At 41.0% G+C, this 16666-nt stretch overlaps 1 protein-coding gene across 4 annotated transcripts in view; it reads right to left on the bottom strand.

Moving 5' to 3' along the window:
- Window positions 1–15777, bottom strand: part of ARHGAP32 (Rho GTPase activating protein 32) — a 267989-nt gene extending 252212 nt beyond the window's left edge. For all 4 annotated transcript variants that reach the window (XM_052786350.1, XM_052786348.1, XM_052786349.1 and 1 more), the window contains exon 1: window positions 15596–15777. The gene's annotated coding sequence lies outside the window, so the exon portion shown is untranslated. The remainder of the gene's footprint in view (window positions 1–15595) is intronic.
- Window positions 15778–16666: the final 889 nt, after the last annotated feature.

A 16666-nucleotide genomic window follows, 5' to 3' on the forward strand; every position in this document is an offset into this window, starting at 1 on the left:
TTAAATGTATGGCCTCTGTAAGCAAAACCAACCCTCATTTAAACACTTTCACAAGGACGTTTTATATAGTTAAGAAAGCCTCTTAAAGTCTTCCTCTATGCTTTAAGCGTCAGACTAGTCACCTAAACTGCCTCCCTATCTTGCATTATCCTGCAGTTCTGACATACTTACTCAACCACTACGCCATGTTCTAAAAACTAATTTTAAGAAACAAATTTATAAATGACAAATCCACGCAGTTTTGAATCTCTTAATCTTCGCAAAGCTTCATATAAGTAAAGAATATTTTTCTCTGTTTAGTGAAAGAGCCTCACACCATGAAGAACTTAATAACCTAAGTAAAAACCCCTTTCCTTTACATGCTTCTTACTATTTGCATTAAATACATTACAAGTACCAACATTTAGCATCCTGGAATGAGATTACCTAGCCATGTATCTGGGATAGAGTGGAAACAGAGGAAACTGATAGAGGCTGGACCTTCACTTCAAATTTTTCTACCACCAATACATTTAAGCAGCAAATGTAGCAGTCTATACAAGTTTACTGCTTAAAACTTTTAACACTATTTCCTTAGTGACTTAGGGGAAAAAAAAAAAAGAAAGAAAAGAAAAAGGCAGTACAGCAGAGAAGAAGAATGGGGGAGGAGAAACATTTATTGCTTTCCCTGTACATCAATGTTCACAAGGTGACTGATTACTCAGAGAGAAGTGGGACAGATAGGAAGAAATTCTGACGCACTGTTTTAACATGGAAGTATATCCACATTTCAATCAGACTGTTCCCAATGAGACTGGAGAAGACAAAAGTAGAATCAGAGTAAAAGAAAAATTCTCAAACTGTTTATATACATTCACAGTTTTTCTTTCTGTAAAATTGCAGCATCTGCAAGAGAAATGAGACTAATATAAGCTAGAAAGATGCAAACAAGCTTAGAAAACACAAGCCATTCTACATCTCCCCCACATACTTCAAGTCCTTTTTGAATTTCTCTTTATATAAATCTACACTTGAGCATTTGTTTCACTTCATGTTTTAAGATTTGCAGTTATACATATGCTTAAGGGGAATACTTAAACTATTTGTTGAAAAAACAGTAATATAAAAACAAATAAATAGTATCTTCATTGCAATCCCTACACAGGTCCAGCTGGAAGACAGCAAACCCAACAGTAATTTCCATGGTATCAGGAGTCATGCCTGATAAAGTCCAGAGCATTTCTTCTCCCTCTGAAGCCTTTTCATTTCAACATCTTCCACCAGGGCTGAAAGGCATGATGTATTTTTCCTGAAACTCCACTGTCTTACACCTACTTTTGCCCAGGTTTTAAGATAACAGCTTGTTCCGTGTTATCTTTTTCCTCTTCCACCACGAACCAGGTTTTCAACAAAACAACGCCACCTCTGACATCATTTCTTCATCCTCACTGATTACTCCGTTTCAAAAGTTTGTTATTCCTGGGGAGAACTAGGATGACTTTGAAAGAAGATGTTACACTAGACTTTACTAGAGAGCAATTTTTCCAGCCTTGTAGTTGGCCTTGCAAGCATTTCCATCTCCTAGGAGGGTAAGAGAAACCTAACACCTGGAAGGCTGCAGATAAAAAGTTAAGAGAGATTTGCAAGTGCTAGTTGCTACTGAGACCCTCAGCCCTTGAAACACTAACATCTATTTACAACATTAAAAAAGAAGAAAATAAACAGTCACAAACAGATGGGACAAACAGAAAAAGAAAGTGTAAATCGATTTGGCCAGAACAATGTTGGAAGATGTCTACAAGTACTTAATAGAGTTAAATGTTTAAAAAAAGAAAATCATTTCCCTGTAAGTTCAGACACTGAGGTGGTAAATAGCACCGTATGTCATACCATATGTCAGTCAGCAAACAACCTTAACAAATCATCTTTCAAAAAGCATTCTCTAAAGCTACGTTATCCATATTTCCCCACACAAACAGGAACTATCTTACTTTAAGCAGCGATATAAGAAAATTCACGTGCTGTTCCAACGTTAATCCTTTCAAACATCAGGCAAATCAGCCCACAACGCACGAGTTCAGTGGCTAGAAGGCGTCAATGTATTCTGCAAAGAAACTAGTGCCATTGACACATGCAGAGCTAAGACCACACCGTTACTGAACACACATGCTCGCCTCACTTAAAAACACTGATTTTTTTTGCCACTGTCTTAAGTGACAAGAACAACCTGAGTTCTTAGGAATTATTGATTTGTTAGGCTTGCTGAACTCAGACCTTTTGAACCAACTAGAAAAATCCATGCATCGCTGTCATGTGTTTTACAAGGTCTGTTGTTCCTAAAGGAAGAGTTAGCCTTTGAACGCCACATAGATAAGTCGGATTTAGAATATGCAGCATTTGGGAAAAGAACAAGTTGCCTATGCTGTTATTTTGGAAAATTAAATATAACAGCAAGATCTTTCAATGTCTCCTTCTTACACAGTTACTGTCTAGCCCCTCGTACAGCACTTCGTCTAGCAACTTGCTAGCAAATTTCAGGCAAAAATTAGAAGACTTAAAAGCTAATACTTTAACTCATTTATGTAAGCCCATGCATTAACATGTCAAATACCTTCATCTTAATTTCTAAAAGTCTTTATGGGTAGGTGAAATATTCAGTAATGCTCATAATGCCAGTCAGGAATAAGATTTTACTTTATTTTAAGAAGATACCAAAGTCTCTCCACTCTCAAAGAAGTTTGCTATGATGCAGCATGAAGAATCCCTTCCAGGAAGGGAAAAAAGGGCCTTTGTCAGGGTATGCAGGAGCACTACGTGCGTTTGCACACACTTAGGCCCAGAAGTGAATTCCAGGCATAAAAAACAAACAACAAACCACTCCTGTGCATTACTGTCATCCCACTGAAGCTGCTGTATTTGTAAAAATAGCTTTAAAAACTTGTGAAAGCTATTCAAGTTCATACCCCCCAATGTTATTTTTAACCAGCAGCATTTTTGCAGGGTATGCTTGAGAAAGGCATCAGATCTCTGCCTCTGAAAGCTTACCCCATCAGATTTCACATATCAGTTATCAGACAGAGATGGTCCAGAATCACGCGGTTATTCATCTACCAATACCTTTCCTTATAGTCACAGTACCTGAGAAACTACAATACACAAATTATTTTCTGACTCGTTTGCTGTGTCCAGTTTATCATGCTGAAGACTCAAGTAGATTCCAGAAACCCAGTAACACATTTCAGAGAAGGAAGACCTACAGAAGATTTTACGCTTTGTGCACTATATAGGTTATGGGGCTGCAGTTACCTAACTTTGAAATCTTCTGCCCTCTATCAATCAAGATTCGCTACTCTCATGTATCAAAAATGACGGAGAACAGAATGCCTAAGCCCAACATAGGAAAACATGTTATTTGCACAATTTTGCTAATAAAAATCTCTACAGTATTTAGAATAAAGACTAGACTAGATAGTTCAGAACTCTAAAAACTTTTAACAACTTTCCTAAACGGACATTTTATTTGCATTTGGTATTCAAAACAAATCACAGTATTCATATTGACCCCTGAGTCAGCCTAAGTCACTGCACTTCTAACAGATTAAAAAAAAAAAAAAAAAAAAAAAAAGACATCTACATCGCTTCCCAGATTCTTCCTCTGAATGCATGTACCAAATAATTACGAGCTCTTGAACCACAGCAGGGAATGCTGAAAAGACCTTCACCCAAACAAAGCTGGAAGCATCATGCTGTCAGCAAGGTCTTCTGAGATGACAAGGTCACCAGGTTACGTATAACAGGGTTTTCTGGCATTAGTTATAGGATTCTGCTGACTTAGCTGTTCATACTGAAGAATTCTTCAACCTGTTTAACAGGTTGTCAGCTTTTTACTTTGCAAGCTAGCTCCGTGTTCATTCCTCATGCAAATTGGTGCAATCTCTAGCAGAAATTACAATGCTTTACGCCAAAGCTGGAGTTCATTCTAAAAACACCAGTCAGTGGCTACTTGTTATGTTGAAGCGCCCCAGTTTATGAAAAACTATTCTGAGTTTACAAAGAGTGTTAAACATTTTGACCTCGGGTCTGCTATGTCAGAATCTAACACAGACCTGAATACTGCAATATATCTATGCATTTTTCATGATAGCTAGCATTTTGAGTCCCTTATGTTCAGCAGTAACAAGTTCACACAGTTCATTTATTAATGAATACTCCCTCCTATTGTCTGTGAGAAAAATGCACATTTAACAAAGCCTCACTGTTCTCCAGAGTCTGGTCACATGGGGTTATATAGAGAGATTGCCACCTTTAGATTATAATTCCTGCTGAACCATTTCTCCAGATGAGTTGAACAGTCTCAGTTTTCTTTTGCTATTCTTACTTTATTCTCCAAATGTAGGCTACAGGTTTTCAGACAGGGATGTACTCTTTAAATCTGTTCTAGAATGCAAATCAACAATTACCTAGCAAAACCCTTGAAAATCAAGCATCTACATTAATTCCTCCTCTTCTCCATATTTTAAACCTTATAAATAATTAGGAAGATTAGCGAAGGCAGACTGAGAGACTCTTTTTATCTATTTATTATGTGTCCTACAGACTCTAAAGCCATATATACTTTTTTTTGCCACTCCTGTAATACAAAGTTGTGACCCAGGTTTTCTGAAGTGTAATATTGCATACCTGCTCCCACACGCTGCTCTCAGCAGTGTGCGCACACGCACAAACCTTTAGCACTTTGTGCCTACAGAAATATTCAAAAGGGAAATTCCAACATGCATATGCATAAGTTAACACTCAGATAGAAATCAAAAACTACACAAAGAATTTAGAGCTACATTTCTTTATGTATTCAAATTTTTGGAAATTTCAACGCGTAAATGAGAGAAGCAACAGAGCCTCAAGACCTAGCCAAAGCACGCAGTGCCAGGAATTTCTGAGCGACTGTCCCAGCAGTCACTGACAATATGGCCCTTAGCAAATCCTCTAACATCTCCATGTTAAGGAGTTCCTTGTCCAAAAGGATAGGGAGTATTTTTAATTCTCTCAAAGGACTATTATGAAGATTAATTAAGGTCTGAGCAGTGCTTTGAAGATCAAAACTGCTATGCTGTTATTTATTATTAAAGAACAACAAAGTGCATTCTTGTTGTCCATAATCCAACTTCTTAGAGAAAACAGTGAAAGAGCACATGTGCTTGAGTGCATAAATTAACTCTCCCTGCCCCAACAAGCTGTGATTTGCATAACTGCATTTTTAGTTACCAAAACCCCATCAGTAAATCTATGCTTATCCCTTTGAAATATTTTAAAGGCCTTAAGGAATATAACCAACATAGTTTCTCTTCTGATTCCTTTCCAGGATAAGCTTTTCCTATCAGATATTTCTGCCTCAGTTCAGCAATGCCTTTTATCCTATACGAAGCCCTAGGATTGCTCACATGCTAACATTAGACATATTCTAAAATGCCTTGCTAAATCAGAAATTCAATACCTATTTTGGATGTGTCCATTCAAAAAGAGGACAGAGACACAGCATGGCACAAAGGGAAAAATTTGAGGGGGGGGGGAGAATCACAATTATTTTGGAGCTCTGTTTTCTTCACAGGCTTTCTCATCGGAAAATGGCCAATATACTTGACAAAGTATTTCACAAAAAATGTCCACTGCTGAAATCTACATAGAAATACTATGTTGCACAGTGTATCGCTAATTTTCATTCCTTTCAAATGCATACACACGTAAAACTTCTAAATTATTTACTAGAAATGCTACCATAGTTCAATTATATTTGTATTCTTAAAACATGGAATCATCTGTATTTTGGCAGCATCTCCACAAAAACATAAAAGGTGAGTAGTATTAAAAAAAAATTTAAAAAAAAATTATAAATTCAGAATAACTACTCTCAAGTCTTGCCACCACAACCACATTTTCCTGATCTTATTCAAACAGCTACAGCAGGAGATCAAGTTCTCCAGCATCCCAGCACTGGGATGTAACAGTGCAAATATTTAAAGAAAATAAGAATACAAGCTGTTGGACCTAGAGGTAGGGAGCACAGAAAACTGACGTAACCTGGTCAGCTACTACCAGCCTTAGACTTTAAAGAAATTGCTAACAAAGGGTCCAGTATCTGCAAGATGCTGAGCATCTCTCCAGTGTGCCAGCCAGTATCACCTCTTCACAGGAAATACTTAAATTTTATTGGATTACTTTTTGGCTCTATTCCCATTACCTTAGTTTGCACTCATAAGATTCTTAAAATCTGCAGCACATTCTTATTAAAAACACAGATATCAGATTTTGAACTTCTGTACTTTTTAGACTGCTTTCAGGAGAAAGTTGTGTTATATTTAGCAGCCATATGGCATCCCTCCTCCACACACATGTTTTCTAGTGATAAGAACTGACAAAGTTTTCTAAATCACTGATCTATATGTTTTCATTTCCAATTTTAATCTTAGAAGTTAACTGCGGTTTAATTTTTAAACTTGGCATTTGACGAACAGGAAATGCAAGGGGTACCTGTAGCGAAGATGCAATCAAGAAAAAGTTTTCTTGTAATCTAGGTGAAAATGTTCAGAAAGCTACTAAGCTGTATTCTAGACAGCTAAATTCTCCCTAAATTAATGCAATATGGCTCCATAACTAAATAGCCAAGGATGTATTGGCTTCCTTATGCAATTTGCAATTACTTTGCGTATGGATGACTGAAAGTATTAGGTAAAGAATACTCCCTATAGTGAAATCTTTAAAAAATGATAGGTTACTTGCGTATTTCAAACTGCTGTACATCTTAACAGAGGAGGAAGCAAAAAGCACAGCGACAACCAACTAGTATACTGTAAAGAACTTCAAAGATACAAGGGCAACCACCATACAGTTTCCCCATGTTCCTGGGAGCCAGGTTTACATGCTGCTTGGAAGACAGAAAGCTGAATTTCCCTATAGCACAGCCTAATTTCATAGAAACTGCACCCAAAGGTTAGAAAGAGGACAACAGTTTTAAGAAGCAAGAGAAGACATTTGGGACAGGTGAAAAGGCAAGCTGAATGTACAACATAAAAATATACATAAACTTCACCCTGACTGCCACCCCTTCATTCATGCACCCCTTAGGAAAAAAAAAAAAAAGGGAAAAAAGGGACTGAAGACCCCTAACAACACTCCAAGAAAGAAATGGATTGTTTTCCTCTCTAGCAGCAAGAAGAATCAGTGCTTGAAATACTTACCTGTCAACTAAATTATGCCTGATTGCTACAGCTCTTCTGGTTATCTAGAGCTTTTCCAATTCTTCCTGCGCTTTTCTGAGGACCAGTGACCCAGAGAACAGCCCGAGTGATGCTCTCACAGGTCAAGCTGGCTGCAGCCACCTGAACATCACTCCCCTGCAAAATGATGCAGAGTGCCCTCTCCAATGGTGACCGAACAAAGCCAGGCAGAAGAACACCAGATGCAAGAACTCATACTGTGCCGCCGCTTCGATGGCACTGACCTCCTGCCAGCTGTCTTACGAGTCGCAGGTTGCGGGGCAGACCTGATTCGATTCCTGAGAGATTGTGTGGGGCAACTCCAGCCTTTCCCTTCTGTCCGAACAATTCCAGACCAGCACTGAGCATCTCTTCAGCAAGAGAAACAGGGACACACGTGAGCAATACATGCATGCCTGAGCACACTTATGAGCTACATGTACAGGCTGAGAAATAGAAATGAACAACCATGTTTTTTCCAGCTGGTGCGTTATGTTCATCACGCAAAGAAGAATAATAAACACTCAATACTGTGGTTTCTCTCCCTCCGCATGAAGCAATTTAGGGAATATGTTCTTTCAGTACAGCTCATCCTACCTTTAAGCCTTGTAAAATTCATGAAGGTGAATGATATGGCACAAATTGCTGCCTGAAGCAGAACCTTCATGCTGGACAACCCACTGGAGACTGTAACCCTCAACGTGCCAGTCAACACATTTTGCAGAGAAGTAGCAATTTCTTCAGAACACTGATTATTCCCTCCCATCTTCCTTGAGGAGTCAGCTATCGCAGAATGAAAAATAATTGTGAAATTAGAACACCACCAGGAAGCAGGCGAAACAAAATGCTTCACAGGCCAGAATTATTTGCACAGAACATTTGAGAGAGAACAAAATGTTTAAGGATGCAATCAATCATTAAGATTTCTTAAAAAAAAGGGAGAAAAAGCACACACACTCATTTGTTTAAAGCTTGCCTCAGTGAAAAAGAAGTGATAGAATAACCAGTCGTGCATACTTGATTATCAAATCAGAGCTTGGTAGGAAGAACAAGTAAGAAAGTCTTCCAATTAACTAACTTTTTTTTTTTTTTTTTTTGCTTTAAATGTAGTTGTTGAACACTGTTGTAGAAAGATGTAGGGAAAAGCAGATCTCTGGTCTTCTGGCAGTTCTTCCTATTCTTGAACAATTCCTCCTTCAGATGCACAGCCACAAAGGTTCAAAGGTCCCTGCAGCCTTTGTTCTCAGTTCCAGAGTAGTTACAAACAAACTTTTATTCCTGTTTCTTCAATGAAATAAGCTGCAGCAGTTACCAATGATTGAACTTCACATGTGAAGCTTGCCTTGTGCATCATGCAACTGAAGGACTATGGAATCTCATTTACACTTCCAAGAATAAATTATCAGAACTTTTTCTGAAATAAAAATCAGCTACTGCTTACTGAATCAACCTCCAGCAAACATATTACACTTCTGCATATACACAGAGGCGAGGAAGGACCGACACACTTTGGTTTACAGACTGTATCCAAGAAATTTGTTCATTTTATCTGAATATAGTATTTATAGCTATTGCTCATTCATTTGTGAGTTTTATTATAAAAGTTCTATATGTTTTACATTTTAGTGCAAAAGTGGTATCTGTCAGCAATTTTTCAAATAACACACATACACACACACACATGCACTGGAAACGATACCTAAACAGCAATTTTTATTGTTTATATCCCAGTCAAGAGTGTAAGGGATGAGGTAATGATCATAAGGGCAAGCTATGGAAAGCAGCTACTGAAATACATTCACATTCCATGAAAAGCCGATATGGAAATTGTTGATAAAATTTGTAAAGATTCTACCAGATGGTATCAGCTGCTATGTAAATTTTGAGAAAAACAAGCAAGGTGCATTATTGAGCAGGATAACAGGCTTTTTGAATTAAAAATAAATTAAAAAAATACTGAAATTACCCTTTTAAAAGATTGATTGTTCCTAGCAGTTGCCAGCTGACTCTCTAGCTTCTTGTAAAACACACAACACAAAAGATATCAGCACATAGGCTGGCTATTATGAAATCTAATGAAGACATTCATGAATCATAACAAGGAGTAAAGGGGTAAATCCCAGCAAATATTCAAAGGCTCTTGCAACAATTAAAATTATGATCAAACAAGGGTTGTCCAGCTACATTCTTCTTCATAATAGCCACGCTTATACCCCTAGTGAAGTCAGTAAGAATATGTCCAAATTGTAACAGCTGGATTTAGAAAACTTTGATTTTACACTGGCACCAAAAAAAACATCAAACTGCTTTCAAAACACCAAGGACTGTCTCTTCTCTTTTCCCCCAGAGCACTTACATGCACCTCGAGCATTTTGAGTATTGAGACCAAAAAGTTCACATCCCAAATACCAGCAAACTTTGTTACTGAAATTAAAAAAAGCAACTTAACTTTAACATTTTAATAGACATTTGCTTAGTCGGTGATAAATATACCTCAGATAACAAAATACACAGAGGATTAAACATGGTTTTCTTTAAGAAGCAAGAATTCTCAAATCGCTTAAGAACCTAACACCTTGCCATCAAAGTTATTTTTAGCAAAACTGATTATCTCAATCTGCCAGTAAGTGATGACAAAGCTTTCAGAATACCACCTTTCATCCTTGTATCTTAAAAGCAACTTACCAGTAGCAATTAAATCACTGTCATCCTTCTCTACAACTGATTCTGGGGCCATGGCTGCAGGACCACTACTATGTCCGTGTACTCCTGAACTACCCACTGACACAAGTTTGAATCACGGCATGTGATGTCACACGAGCAAACTTTTGCTGTAAGACAGAAAAGATGGAGCAAGACCAAATTAAAAGTAACACAGGACTGACAACTTATTCTACTAGCATAAAGCCTGCTTAAAAAGTAAACAAACACCCACAAGCTAAATTTGAACTGTCGCAGTGAGTTTATCCAAGAACAGTGCCTTACACCACGTGACTCTTATGTTATAGATCCACTACAAGGAGGTCTAAGGCCATAACTCAGGTTGCGGCTGACCAAGTGTCCCTCCATCCAACAAATAACCTCAGGGGTATTTAAGCATTTCATTTTACCCTGAAATCCACAGGAAGCCAGGCTCCAAACTTCTTGTGGTCCTGGTTTAATGAATTAATGGTGGAATGGGAGAAACCCCACTTTCTCTGATTTTTAAAGAGTTATAATGGATACACTAAATCAATTTTTTCCACCCACAAACATTAAAGGCTGAGATGTGGACAGGCAAAAGCATTGAACACACCAGGAAGGGAACGGAGGGGCAGCAATTGCAGCTTCTTCATCAGCAAAAGCAGCTGAAATGACAAGAGGATGAATGACTCATCCATCAGTAGTTTATGCTGAACTATCACTTCAACTTGTGACTTCAAGCCACATCAGCAGGACATGTTCAAAATGTTGCAACTTCGCTACAGAAACAAGACTAAAAAGAAAATATAGGTTCTTAAAACAAAGATTTTAAAAAGTGGAGATCTGGGGGTATTTTGTTTTCTAAAACTATAGGTTAAAAGACAGGAGCTACTGAGCCATATTCTCATCTGTTACAAGATTCCTAGATGACACTATGAACTCCAGAACTACACATGTGTAACTAAGCACAGAGCAAAAGAACATCCAGTGAATAGCAACAGTTAAATGTCATAATCGTCACTTGACAATACCATCTAAATATATTCAAATCGTTAGTATGATCTTAATTAATATTGCGTTTAATCAAAAAGCAAGACAATAACCTAAGGAAGCATATACATGGCACATTTACCAAACTGATTACAGTAAACCTGGTAGCATCGGTTTATCAGCTTAAAAAATCAGCAGCTAATTAACTGTGCATTTAACAAATAGGTAATAAAGTTTCTTCCCAGGGAAAATCAGATTGGAAAAGTCAACATCAGCTTAAACACGATTAGCTTCCTGTCCCACTGCTGGTAAAGCAAATCCAATTTACTAAATAGTTTACAGGGCAGTTTTTAATTATTTCACACACTTCCAAAGAATCTAACACTACATACACACAAATATGGTAACTTGGTCTACTCAAGTATATACAGACTCCAGCAACACAAAACACCACTTAAATAAAATACACAAAGCCTTCTTTACATGCTTAACAACAGCCCCAGTCTCATAACTTGTATTGCAGACACCCCCATGGACATTAGCAGGAATCTTTACAGGAGAGAAACCACATACAGTTGCGGCACCACATACAGTTGCGACATGTATAATATGCAATAAAATACTAACTTGGAGCATTTCTTTTAGACTTTTCAGTTAGTTCATTACTTCCTATTTCTAGGAAACAAATACACAGCAAACAAACAAACTCTTCTGAGTAAGATTTACATATTTTACCTGGTTTCAACTGGCACGCACACATACCCCTAGGAAAATACACACACACAGACTACTCAACAATCTATATATTTGAAGTGTTTTACACAGCAAAAATTGAGACAATGCAGAAAAAACGGTGCGAGAGAAACACAGCAAGTCACCAACAGAAGTAGAAGTAGGATTCAAATGAGCAGCTCACAGCTGTATCAATGGAGTGACAGCTTTGCTGCCTTCCTACACTTTTTAACCAACACAATAATTAAAAACTGAAAAGTTAAGTTTTCCAACTTTAATTGTTCAGCACCAAAGATAACAATTTGTTTTCAGCCACAACATAGATTAAAAAACAAACAAACAAAAAACAAAACAAACAAAAACCCCGCAAAATTAACACTCAAATGAAACAGTTTCAACCAAAGCAGCTCAGAACTGCTAAACGACTGCTGACCTGCAGCATTATATCCTCAGCTTATGCGATCCTCCAAATTCTGGTTGGCTGGAAGGCCTAATCTGCATAACAATAACTACAAAAAATGGCTCCCCTTTAGTGTCCTCAGTATGCACATCCCTTCTCTCACATTGGCTAACAGTGCACTGCCAGCCTGTTCAAAGGATTAGCGTAAGAATAGAAATCACTGTGAAAATCCACATGCTCCGACTGACCAGACTTGACCTGCTTCACCCCAGATACCAAATTGACTTATTTTTCCAAGGAAAACAGTTGTGGACTTTAAAAGTTGATAAACACTTCCATTTGTTTCTTTCATATTACAGGATCAGACATCCCGAGGGCAGCTACCAGAGCCAGTGAAATCTGAACAACTTTCACAGTTGTAGGCACAGACATCACATGTGCTCACCTTCAAGTTCAAATTCTTGCACGAGTCTGGTGAAGGAGAATGGGTCTGTCAGGACCCTTCTCAGCTCGGCCCTACCACGTTCATCATAAAATCCCCTCATCAACAAGCTCACAGGCTCTGCTGGTACCAGATGCTGCTGCAGTCCACTAAAGGCTGAAACCAGATACCGGAGCTGCAGTTCAAGAGCACATCTGCGAGAGGGAACTGGCCCCACACGTGCGCACGCTGCACCTGACAGAAGCCACCCATACTTACAGTCCCACGAGAGCAAGTAGTCCAGGTTTGTGCAAGTAAAATTTACAGATTTGCCTAGATCTCTCTATATCTTCTACCCTTTCTGCCCTTACCCTGGGATCAGCCAAAATGGTCCCAAGCCAACAACTGAGAGACAATAGCTCTTGCCACGGTCACAGCTACTGCAATCAGACAGTAACTGTTACACGGACGAGAATATTTTGAGAGGAAGCGCGAATGAAAATAATCCCCCAGTTCACGAAACGGCCAACATCTTCCTCTTATTTGTGGAGAGGACGCAAAGGCCAAGGGAACCTATTCCAATTTTTCTGTCCTATACAAACTCTTCTAGCCATAATAAAATATGAAAAACATCATTTATTTTTGGAAATATGTATATTGGATTCCTGAAAAACACACGCTGGATTTTTGTATAAACACATTACAATGTTTGACGTGTTTGTTTTGAAATGGGGGAAGTTGACTGGAGTCGTCCCCATAATGCGGTCTGACACTTCATGCAAAACAATGCATTCAAACAGCAAAATGACATTTCCTTTTCAGAAGTTCACAAAAGAAACTGAAGCCCAGGGGAAAATGGCCAAAGTAGCACTATTCCCCTTTTTGTTAGATTTCCTCCACTCCCTCTGGGATCTTCTCCCCAGCCAGTAAGTCACCACTGCAATCCTTCCCCCTTAAATTCAATGACATCACCATCTCCCTCACTTTGCGCTACAGCAAAATAGAGTAAAAGCTGGGATACTGATGTTTCACAGTCCATCAGCAAGCGATATAAAAACACTGCAACATCCAGCTACAAACATACATAAAATCTGAAAAGTAAAACAATTCCCCAGCGATACTTCTGCTGACCTGCCTCAGATGCTCTTTGTTTCTTCAAAAACTTGACAAATATACCTTAAACAAATCCCAGGTTAAGACCACAAGCCGAAAAACTGAACAATAATTTGCTTCTGGCAATGGACTAATATTTCTGTACGTTGTGCACAGTATTAATATCACATTAACACTTTCAGTTCTGTCGTTTCCCCAAATAATAGGTTTTATAAAATGCATATTGCCAGACTCCCACCCCATTTTTCCCCCCTTTATCATCTCTAATCCCTATATGCCCTCAAAGGAATAAAATTTTGATTCTTCCAGATAGCTCCAATATGTTCAAACATTATAAAACCATCAGCTATACAAGGGTACACACCCTGGTATGCTACAAGCAACCTCTGATAAGTTTCATGAAAACAAATCAGTCCAAGCGCAAGAAGTATTTGCTTTCTCTTTTATCACGGAGAATACGTAGTATTTTACTTACCAGTCAAAATAAATTGTTCACTCAAGGCTAACCTAATTTTGCAAAACTGGAATGAAAAGACATCTATGCAGTGAGAAAGAAATTGCACGGTTCTAAATAAGCACGTGCAGGACATTTGTCCCTATTCTGTAGAAAAAGGTATCTATCCCATGCTCAGATAGCAAACACCTGAAATAGATATTATTTTAAGAGCCTTGGAAACTTACTTATTCTGCTCCCTATCAAAGAGGAGTGTCTGGTCACCTTTGGATAATACACTTTAGGGCTATAGCTCTTTCTTGAAATGAAATAGCATATTTTAAGCTTCCACCTTCTTGCCTTTTCACTTATCCCTCTGAATTGCATTCTTACCAATGACAATATCAACCAACACAACAAACTGGACGTCCATCCCAGCGGAGGCTGTCCGAGCCTCTGTCCAAAGTGCTGTTTTCTGCACTATCTGATGTGGAAAGTATAGAGGTGTAACAAAAAATGACGCATTCCCATCAACTTCTTAAAATTCAACAGCCATCGGTCCAGTCTGGTGCAGCAGTTTGCAATACGAGACGGGTTCTCAGGGGAGAGAGATGGGACGCATAGTTTGCAAAAGTAAAACAGTAATGTGCGTGAGTACACACATACAAGTTTCAACACTTAATTTACCTTCTTCTCAAGTTGAAGCCATTGCTCGCTCGGAGTCCAAACGTGGCATGGATCTTTCCTCGCAAGACCCCACGCTCGCCTCCCCATTGCAATTTGGTGGGAAAGCTAATCAAGGTCTTCCAGATAAAACCACCTCCACGCTCACACACACACACACACACACACACGGACGCACGCATATACGAAACGCCTGCTGGGCACTCCTCCATTTCACAGTCTCCGAGCATACGGATGTCGCTCGCGGAGCACCCTTGGTGACCCGAGCAGACCCGCGGACGTTCGCTGCACCTGAAAAGATCTAACAAGGCATTAAAAGGGCCCCATTAAAAATACCACAAAGGACAGCCTACACAATGGAGAAGAGGGCCAAGCACAAAGCCGGACGGCAGCTGCACGCTAGCCGGGGAGCACGACGCCGGTTTTTCCCCCCACGCCTGAAAAGCACGGGAATGGCAGACGCAGGCTGAAACCCCCGATTCTCCCTTCTTTCCCAGCAACTTATTTCGTGGCGACGGGCAAACTGATCCACCTCACAGACCTTCCCCAGAGGACGGCGGCGACTGAACGCGTGCCATTAATCGTGGGCGAAAAGGGGGGGGGGAGGCGCAAAAAAAGCCACAAAACAGACGAACAAACAAACAAAAAAAAAAACCACCACGAGAGAGCCACGACTTCTTTTATTTGTTTATTCTCCTCTTCCCCCTCACGGCCAGGCTGAAAGTCCCCCGAGGCACCGGCCGCGTCCGTTGGCGGCAACGGCCCAAACCGTTGGCGAGGCGCGCGCCCCCTCCCCTCACCCATCCCCGGCGCCGCCTTCGCGACGTGCTGGGCGCTATCGCGACACAAACCCACCCCCCCGTCCCGTCCCCCAACCTCTCCCCTCAGCCCTTCGCCCTCCCCGCACTCACCTCGCTCCGCCGCAGCTGGGAGGGGGGGGGCCCGAGCCCGGGCGCGTCCTACCAACCGCGTCCCGCCGCCGACACCGACATGGCCGCCGCAGGTGAGGAGACGACGGGGAATAAGGGCCCCGCCGCCGGGCGAGGGGGAACCGCGTCTGGGCGCACACACCCCCCTCACCCACGCTTCCCCCCCCGGCTCAGAGAAAGGCTCCGGGGCCCATGCGCGTTGCCGCCGTTCAGCTAGCTCCGCCCCGACGCCGGGGAAAGGCGGGCCGCTGCCCGGGGGCCGCGGCGGCAGAGCTCTAGTGGGCGGCAGCGACCGCGAGGGCCGCCCGCTCCGCCCCGGGGGTGGGCGCGAACGGGCGCGGGGGAGCGGGTTGCAGCAGGGCCGGAGGATGGGGCGCCGTGGGTTGCATGGAAGAGGGGGGGCGGTTGCAGCGGTGTGTGGGTGGGATGGTCGGGAGGAAAGCCACCGCACCTGGGCTGCTGGTAAGGGTAGGGAAGGGGGTGTGCTGAGCAAGGCGTTGGGGCTGTCCCCACAGAGGCAGCAGGAGGGACGGGGCTTGGTGGGGCGTGCAGCGGCCTCTCCGTGAGGTGATGTTGAGGCTGGGGCTGCTCCTGTGGTTTGAGCAGTTGTGTTGGAGGGAGAGTACGCAAAATCTTGCCAAAGAGGTCCTGAAGTTTGTTGGGGGGTTGTGGGTTTGGTTTTTTTTTAATGTGGCCAGGCATGCTCCCTCTCTGAGGGATGGGTCCCAGCCAGGAGAGGTGTAAATCAGGTGCCTGCCTGCACCAGGGCCCTCCCGCCTCCGTTGTGTTAGTGCAAGATCAAGAAAGGCGCTTTACACAGGACTTGCTTACCTGTGGACAGAGTACTTGCACACCCCGTTCACAATACAAAGCCTTCCCCTCTGGTTAAGCTTCAAATGTATTAAACCTCGTCGTGAGACAGTGTTGTTTTATCAGACAAGGTTAATTCAAACTTTTGAGTGAGGTTTAAGTATTAACCACAAACTCCTTCCTCCACATGAGTGAAGCGCCTTGTTAAATGAAGGGACCCACGATGCTTCAGCAGAGAATCTT

The sequence above is a fragment of the Harpia harpyja genome, chromosome 4, assembly GCF_026419915.1.
Source record: "Harpia harpyja isolate bHarHar1 chromosome 4, bHarHar1 primary haplotype, whole genome shotgun sequence".
Taxonomy (NCBI): Eukaryota; Metazoa; Chordata; class Aves; order Accipitriformes; family Accipitridae; genus Harpia; species Harpia harpyja.